At 68.6% G+C, this 8,543-nt stretch overlaps 1 long non-coding RNA gene across 1 annotated transcript; it reads left to right on the forward strand.

The window, feature by feature from the left end:
- Positions 1–2,404: 2,404 nt before the first annotated feature.
- Positions 2,405–8,537, forward strand: LOC125618091. Its single transcript, XR_007349328.1, has 3 exons — positions 2,405–2,966; positions 6,046–7,659; positions 8,010–8,537. It is a non-coding gene; the product is annotated as an uncharacterized LOC125618091 (long non-coding RNA).
- Positions 8,538–8,543: the final 6 nt, after the last annotated feature.

Raw genomic sequence — 8,543 nt, forward strand, 5'->3', positions numbered from 1 at the left:
AGGCCCCTCTCTCCTGCTCCAGCAAAGGACCGGCTGACGGGCTCTTCAGCTGGGTGGACCCCGAGGGGAGCCAGCTGTCACAGGACACTGGCTCCACATTGGCCATGCCCAGTTGAGTTCAGAGAGATGCCCAGTGGGACTGGCCAGGGGGTAGTGAGACGGCCGAGCTGGGGAAGCAGCCTTGGCCTCTGTCCTCTGTTGGTCCCCTACTCTGACCTTCCCCTGCCACTCTGGGTCACATGCCTCCCTGGGAGGTGGAAGAGTGGCCCCCGTCCCCACCCCAGGGGCTAGCTGGCCTGGCTGTGACCCAAATGGACAGTGGCTACCTCCTGGTCACCACCAGGGCCGCTGGCACACAGCTGGTGCACCATAAATGCCTCCTGAAGGAGGGCCTCTCGTGGAGGCCCGTGGAGGCAGCACACGTCCAAGCAGTCCTCCGCCAGCCCCCCTGGGCCAGGCAGGTTATGCGGCCTCGTCAGCCCAGTGTCCACCCCCTCGGCCCCTGGCCTGGCCCAGAGTCAAACACAGTTGGCTTTCTAGGTCACCACCCCAGGACCCCAAAGTCCAACCTGGCTGCTGTCCCCAAACGCCTCCTGTGTGTCCTGCCTGTCCGGCAGGGGAAGAGGTGTCAGGAGCTCCCCTGAGCCTAGGCCACCGGGGACGAGGAGGACCGCTTACAGGGACTGAGGGAGCCACGGTCTCAGCTGGGCCCGGGCAGACTCCAGGCCGGCCAGTGCCGGGCTGGGGAGGCAGCCTCGCTGAAGGCCATCGGGGCTTCCCGGAGGGGACATGGAGGCCAGAGGAAGCCCAAGGGAGACGGCTAGGGCTCCCGCTGCCCCCGCGACCCGGGAAGGAGCGAGAGACGGGGCTCCAGCTGACGCCTGCTGCCCCCTTGGGCGGGGAACTCGCCAGCCACAGGAGGCCGGCGCCCTCTGGCTTCTGGGTTCAGGAATTTTGAACGAGGGCTCAGGGGGGAGGTGGCTGCCACCTCCCGGCAGCGATGACAACCCAAGGATCTGCCGGTGGCCCTCTTCCTGGGGGGCTCGAGGAGCTGTAGGAAGTGGGCGGCCACCAAGCATCTGGCTGCCAGCTGGGCCCCCTGCCACATGGGGCCCCACGTCACACCTCTCCTTCAAACAACCCTCTGGGTGAGATCCCAGTTCCAGGGCCACCAGGCCACCAAGGGACCCTCTTGGGGACTCTGGATGCCCCAGGGTCTCTGGGACCCGCCCCACCCTCTTGCTTCCTGCCAGGAGGTGACAGTCCAAGCACCTGTCCCTGCTACACAGTGTGGAGACCCAGGGCCGTCAGCTTTGCCCCGGTGGGACCTGCCGAGGCCGAGCACAAACCCCACCTCTGGGCCCCTCTCGGGGACCTCCTGCCTGAGCCCCTGCCAGGCCTCCTGCCCCGCATCCCCAGGCCCACCTGCTGCCCAGCCTGGTCCCCCACCAGCCTCAAGGCAAGGCTCCCAGCCTGAGGCCCAGCCAGGGACGCTCCTCGCTGCAGAGCCACCCCCAGGTCAGGAGTGGGGAGGGGACCACCGCCCTCCCAGCCCCAAGCCCAGCTTGCCCCTGGGGGTCAGCCCTGCTCTGGGCTCTGAGGGGCAGGAGAGGCCCGAGGACCTCCAGGCCCAGACGTGCTCTGAGTGTGTGGAGGAGGAGGGAGCCCGTCCCTGGGCAGGCACTGCCCCCTGGAGGTCAGCCCCAGGAACCGCGGTGTGATCACAGACCCGGCAGCTGTGTCCAGGCAGGGACAGACCAGAGCCCAGGCCCAGGTCCACACAGGGGCCCCGCTGGAAGCTATTTCCTGGGGCGAGAGTGCTGCCCCAGGGGACTGTGGGTCATCTGCTGCCCAAGTGCCCCCAGACCCGCCAACTGCCAGGGCTGCACGGCCCCACAGTCGTCCGGGGAGACCCTCTCCCCAGGGCAGCGTGACCCCTCCTCAGGGCAGAGTGCTCACTCGCTGGCCCTGTGTAGCCAGGACTGGGCCCAGCTTAGGGGCAGCGGTCCCCGCACCCCACCTCCCGCAGCCCTGCCCCCCGCCCCAGGGAAACAGGAACCTCAGGGCTGTTCCCGGGACCACGTTGGTGCCGTCTCCCGGTGAGTGGAGCCACGGGCTGGCACGGGGACAGGAGGTGAGGGCTGGGGACACGTTTGGGGGTGTCCCCTGCCAGGCCCCCTCAGAACTGGGCCCTGGAGCCAGGAAGAGCAAGCTGGCAGGAAAGGAGCCTTTGGCACGGCCCGGCCAGGTGGGCACAGGAGGGTGACGAGACCCTCGCCCCCAAGAGAGTGGCCACCCTGCACGCGCCCTCACTGCCACCACAGCCCGGCTGGGCCCAGCTGGCTCCACGAAGCAGGAGTTCAGCGTCCAGCCCCAGCCCGCTGGGCTGCAGGCCTGAGAGGTCCTCACAGGAGCAAGCCGTCCACACCCCGGTGGCTGCAGCTCAGGACCCCCTGCAGGCCCAGGGGTCCACCCAGCGGGTCATCTCCCTACGACCCGTCCAGGCCCCAGCACCAGTGGCTGTGAGGGGCCTGGGCAGCACAGGGCGGGCAGGCCCAGGCCCAGCGGAGCCCTCCGAGGGGCTGTGGGCCCAGGGAGGCCCCTTCACAGATGACGACACCGAGGCCCAGGGAGGCCCCCTTCACAGATGACGACACGGAGGCCCAGGGAGGCCAGCGGCTGGTGAAGGGGGGACCGAGGGCCAAGCCAGCCCCGGAGGCTGGCCTTCTCGCTGGGTGGGGTGGTTTGGAATTTCCTTGGAGGCGTCCCTGCCAGGCGGTGCCAGGCTGGGAAGTCTCTCCGGAGCTCCACCCGCCCACACCTGGTACTTTCATTCCATGGGAGGCCGATGCCAGGAGATGAGGGTCAGGCCCGGGGCCTCTTCCTCCTGGGCCGGGTCAACGGATCCCTTATCTGGTGACACCTTATCGCACGTCCTTGGCTGGTTCAGGAGCTGGCTCCCCGAGGTACCGGGAGGCCCAGTGGGCAATCAAGGTGCCAAGCGCAGACCACGGGAGGGGCGGCCTCGGCCTCCAGACCCCGCCTGGGCCCGCCCAGCCTGCTTCCCAGGAGCCTCTCAGGCCCAGCGCTGGCCAGCAGGCCATGGCAGCACAGTAGGAGGCGAGAGGCAGGAGCAGAATGGGAGGGCGGGGCGTCCCCCAGGCCCAGGAGAGACGGTCAGCCCTGGGTCATGGAGACTGGTGGGAGCTTCCTGGTAGCCAAGGCTAAGGGGAAAGAAGTTGGAGGAAGGTGGGGTGAGGGGCAGCTGGTCCTGAGAGAGCCCAGGACACAACCCCAAAGAGGCTTTGGCCACCCCCCTGCTGTCCCCACTCTTCCTCCTCAGGAAAAGTGAGACTGAGCAGACACCCTGTTCCCTGGGGCACACAATGAGCACTGTGTGCCGGCCGTGCTGGGAGCTGGGGAGGCGGTCGTGAGGGAGGCCTGGTTGCACCGCGGAGGCCGTGTCCAGAGAGCTCCATGCCAGGCCAGCCAAAGCCAAAGCCAATCAGCCATTGGTGCGGCTGCTCCTGGAGCCTGGGCCTGGGGGCCGCACAGCCTGAACGGGGGCCACCAGAGCAGGACGGCCACCAGGCCCTCAGCAGAGGGGGGCAGCCGGCCTGAGACCAGGGCTGGAGGCCCAGACCCAGAGGAGAGGCCCAGGCGGGGGATGGGGCTTCCCACCCAGGACACTGCCTAGGGCCTGGCCGCGGGCTGCAGGCCCCAGCCCCTCTGCCTCAGCGCATCATCTATTAGAAGCCCACTCACCCGGGGCTGCGCTGAGGACTCCAAGGTCATCCCAGGCACACGGCCAGCGCCAGCCGAGGCACCTTCCAGGCACAGCCTCCGCTCTCCTTCCCTCTGGCCTCTCTGGGCCCGGCCCACCCATGCATCCTCAGCCCTCCTCCATCTCCCCACACAGATGTCCCTGACGCTCCTCGGGCACACACTCTGTCCTGCCTCAGGACCTTTGCGCACGCTGCTCCTTCTGCCTGGGAGGCCGTTCCTGCCTGCTCACACACTCCTCTGCTGTCCTCCCGCCTGGCTCCACCACCCCCTCTCCCCAGCTGTCTTGGCTCTTGGGAATGGTCTGGTCATGTGGGCCTCCTCTCCTCGGCCTGGCTCCTCTCCAGATTGACCCCCTCCACCGTGAGAGGTCACTCTGTACCTCGCGCGTAGTAGGACTCAAGACACTCCCGAGGACCGAGGAACGAAGCTCTCGTTCTATTTCCTCATTGGGTCAAATTGGCACCCGCCTGGGAGGTCCTGCTCCCGGTCACCCCACGTGGCCACCAACTGGGCGATGCCCAGCACACGCCCTGTCCCCTGATTCCCGGTCAGCTCGGCGCTCTCTGGGAAGCCGACCGGCCTCTGGGGGGCAGCATGGTGTCACGGGAGGAGGCCGGCTGTGGCCTCCGGTGGCCTCAGGCTTGACTCTGCGCCGCTGCTTCTCCAGCCAAGTGACACGGGTGGCCAGGCCCCTCAACCTGCCCCAGAAGGTGAGGCCGCGAAGGGTCTTGCTGGCGGGCAGGCTGGCGGGCGAGGGCAGGAACAGGAAGGGCAGGCGCCGTGCTGGCCACCATCACTTGGGACAGACTGGGGAGGGTCCTCGCCCCGGCCTCCCTCCACCTCCGACGTGGCGGCTGAGATCTCGGACGGTGGTGGGCTCCTGCGGGCAGCCCCTGGGCTCTGGGGAGCTCACCGTGCCCCTCGCGCTCCTGCCTTGGGTCTGGCCGAGCAGGGGGCTGTGGAGACTATCCCCAAGGACCGCCCCCCCGTGGCTCAAGACCACCCCGGAGTGGCCCCAGTGGCTTCCTCCTGCCGCTGGGTGGTTCTGCTGTGGAGCTGCAGGCCACCCTGGACCGCTCTGAGGCCCCGTGGGGACAGGGTGGTGCTCTGGGGGCCCGGGGAGCATGGTCTCCCCACCCTTCCCAGCGCCTAGAGGCCAGTGGTCTTGGCTCAGGCTGTTCGTCTGGACTCTGCCCCTCTGACCAGGGCCCGGGGAAGGTAGGGCCACTGCGGAGTCCAGCCTCACTCTCACCTCCCGGCCTCCACGCCATCTCATCTACAGGTTCCCTTTGTCCTAGGCCACATGGTCCTGGCCCTGGGCCTTAAGGGGTGGCCACCTCGGGCAGCCATTGTTTGACCACCTCAGGCCGGGACAGGCCCAGCCCCTGGGCCACTTGAGGGTGGCCTGTGCCTTGGTCCCAGGAGAACAGGGGCCCAGAGAGGCCAGGGCACTCGGTCAGAGGAGCCCCGACCCTCCAGGGAGAGCGAGACCCATCCCGGCTCAGGTCCGGGGCTCCAGCCTGGGTGGCCACACCACCCCACCCCTCGGGAGGAGGTCCACCAGGCTGCAGCTCCCCTGGCCCTGGACCGCGGGGTGGGAACCGCGTGGACGGGGCACTCGAGGCTGCGGGTTGGATTGGCCACGCCACCCACCCGCCTCGGTCTCTCCCTCCAGGACAGTGCGAAGCGCTGGGTGGTGGGCTCAGGTGGGGCCGTCAGGATCCAGACCCAGCCGCAGGGGACGCGGGTCCTTCCTCTAAACAGGCCGTGGCCCTGCCGGGGAGCCATGGTGACAACAGAGCCAGGGACCCGGCAGGAGCCTCCCTGAGGAGTGCAGCCTCGGCAGACCCTGGGAAGCCTCGGGTTGTTCACCTTCAAATGTGACCTGAGCCTCTGGCTGCAGAGCTGAGCCAAGGAGCTGCAAGCCTGGACAGTCAGCCACTTCAGTGGACAGACACAGGCCCGCGCTCCCTCCAGAGGGGGCAGCTGCCCTGAGCACCAGCTCCCAGGGACCTCCATCCTCCCCGGCTCCCCACTGGGCCTCTGGGTGCCTGGGGCGGGGCAGGGCAGGGCGAAGTCCCGTGTGGACCCTCCCGGAGGCCACCGCCCACTCCTACACCTAAGGAGTGGACACCGGGGTTAGTTCCAGCCCACGGCATTTGGCCACGGGACTGACCTGCTCACTGTGAGCCTCCCTGCTGTGAAGTCCTGGGCCAGGACCCGCCTCCGTCTTCCCTGACTGCCTGTCCTCCTCCCTAGCCCGCCTCCTGCTGGCCCAGGCCTCGCGGATCCCTCGCCCAGGGAAGGACAAGGGCCACCACTACACCCGTGCCTGCGAGGGTGACCAGACTCCAGGGCCACGCCAGGCCTCCTGCTCCCTCCTGTCACACGAGCACACAGCAACAGACCCGGCCACACCTACACACGTGTGCACAACACAGATGTGCCCGCACACGCTCTGGCCCAGGCACACGGACGTGTGGGAGACACTCCCACTAGTTCCCACGGGTGGATGAGCACGCGCACCCGGCTATCTCCAAGCTCCCCCCCCTGGGTTGCCCCTGCTGGGCGAGTCCTCCCTCCTGGGCGAGTCCTCCCTCCTGGGCGAGTCCTCCCTCCTGGGCGAGTCCTCCCTCCCTCCCTCCTGATCCTCCTTCTGAGGATGAGTCCTCCCTCCTGGGGGTGAGTCCTTTCTCCTGGGGCGAATCCTCCTCTGGACGAGTCCTCCCTGAGGCCTGTCTCCTGCCCCCTGCCCTCACGGAGCCCTTCGGTGGCCTGAGCAGCTGCCTATGCCAGGCCCCAGGGGGCAGATCCTCCCTCTTTCTCTGCACCCTGCTCCTCGCAGCCTGGCCGCGGGGTGGGGTGCAGGATCTGGGAGGTGGGGCTCCCCCCGCTCCCCAGGAACCGTGCACACAGTCCTGATGCCCCTGCGGCAGGGCCAGCCGGTCCTCAAGAGGCCACAGTTTCCAACTGAGATGCCGAGGAAGTCGCCCTGGGGGCGTTGAAGTCCAGGGTCACCAATAGGGTGTTGGGGACAGGGCTCCCAGGAGGGGTCCCTCACTGCTCCAGGAACGGTGGCCAGCCCAGACGTGTCACCCATAGAGCACAGCCTGGGGCAGGGAGGACAGGGAGAGGACGTGGGCTGGGCCCCGGGGCTTCCTGAAGGTGACTTTCCCCTGAGGGGCGGCAGGACAGCACCGTCCTGTGACGTGCAGGGCACGGTGGGGACCAGGCCTGGCACAGCCCAGGGAGCCCCTTCCAGGAACCGTGTCCTGGGGTTTCTTCTGGGAATTTGGACACCAGGAAGGCCCTGGGGACGGAGCTGCTGGGAATAGCCAGGGAGGCCGCTTGAGGAGCTGTGGAGGGTAGAGTTGGTGGCCTGTCCCCCCTTTCCAGGCGAGAGTCCATGGTCGGGGGCCACTGGGAGGGCCGGGAGGACGCCGTGGAGCCCGAGAACAGGCCCCCATGGGCCACGGGTGCAAGGCTGGGGGTGGACAGACGTGAGGCCCCGAGTCGTGCTTCCTGCAGGGAGGGACGCGGCCGGAGCAGGGCCCGGCTGACTCGTGCCTGCGGAGCCCCAACCCAGGACCCCAGAGTGTGACTTGTTCAGAAGTAGTCACTGCAGGTGGAACTGGCTAAGGTGTGGTCACGGCGGCCGGTGGCCCTGCTCCAGTGTCACCAGCGGCCCTCTGAAAAGGGAACCAGAGACGGCGGGCAGGGAGCAAGCCCTGGAGTGGACGGCCATGAGCCCGGGAACCGCCGAGGGGCAGGGACAGAGCCTCCTCCTGCCCGGGAATCGGGAGGACAGACCCACTGTCGGGGTCTGTGGGGGGCACTTCACCATGACGGTCCCGGAAGACCCATGCAGCCCAGGTGGGGACCCTGTTGACTCTGGGGACCCCGGGCCCGTGAGGGCAGGGAGCAGGGGGGTGGCCTGCAGCGGGAGCAGCCTCCTTCCGCCCCGCTGCCCAGTCCCCACTCCCTAGCCAATGGGTCCCGGCCTGTGAGGTGTCCAGCCCGAGGGTCATCGAGGTGACCGTGGTCCCGAGGGTGGTGGGGCTGGGCCCCAGAGTTCCCTGCCCACTAGGGGTGGCCCTGCTGCCGGCTGCTGGCCCCGCCTGCCGTCCCCCCAGGGGGAGGGGGAGCTGGCCGGGCCCCTTTACGCCATGTGCTCGTGTGTTCCATGAAAGTGGCCAATAAAACCCGATTTCCCTTCTGCCCAGGAGCCCCGGCCCAGGTGCCAGCCAGGAGCGCCATCCACACTGTTGGCATAGCGGAAGCCGCCCCTGCCCCCGAGGCGGAGCTCGGGCTTCCTGGAGTGTCAGCCAGGACGGGCTGAGGGCGGCCTGCTGCCCGGCTGGAGGCCCCGGGAAGCCGCCCCTCAGCCGGGAGCGGGTTCTGCCGTGTCTCCGTCACTGCTTGGGGCCCGGCTTGGTTTTCCCAGAACACAAGGTGGAGGACCCCGGCTCGCCCGGTTTGCAGAGCCGGGATCTGAGGAGCAGCCTGGGGTCACCAGCAGCGTCCAGGTCCACACCCAGACAGAGCCGCTCCAGAGCCCGGGCTCACCCTGCTGTAGGGGACAGAGGGGGCAGCAGGGGGACTCGCCGAGGGAGCCCCTGCTCGGGGAGGCTCAGGGCCTGCCGCCGAGCTCGGCTTGGCCAGCCCCTGGGGGGCTCTGGGAGGACCACGTGTGAGGGCGGGCGGCAGAGGTTTGAGCTGGGGTCAGCCGCAGTCCAGCTGGGGACCCAGATGTCGGG

Source organism: Marmota marmota, unplaced genomic scaffold (genome assembly GCF_001458135.2).
Source record: "Marmota marmota marmota unplaced genomic scaffold, marMar, whole genome shotgun sequence".
Lineage (NCBI taxonomy): Eukaryota > Metazoa > Chordata > Mammalia > Rodentia > Sciuridae > Marmota > Marmota marmota.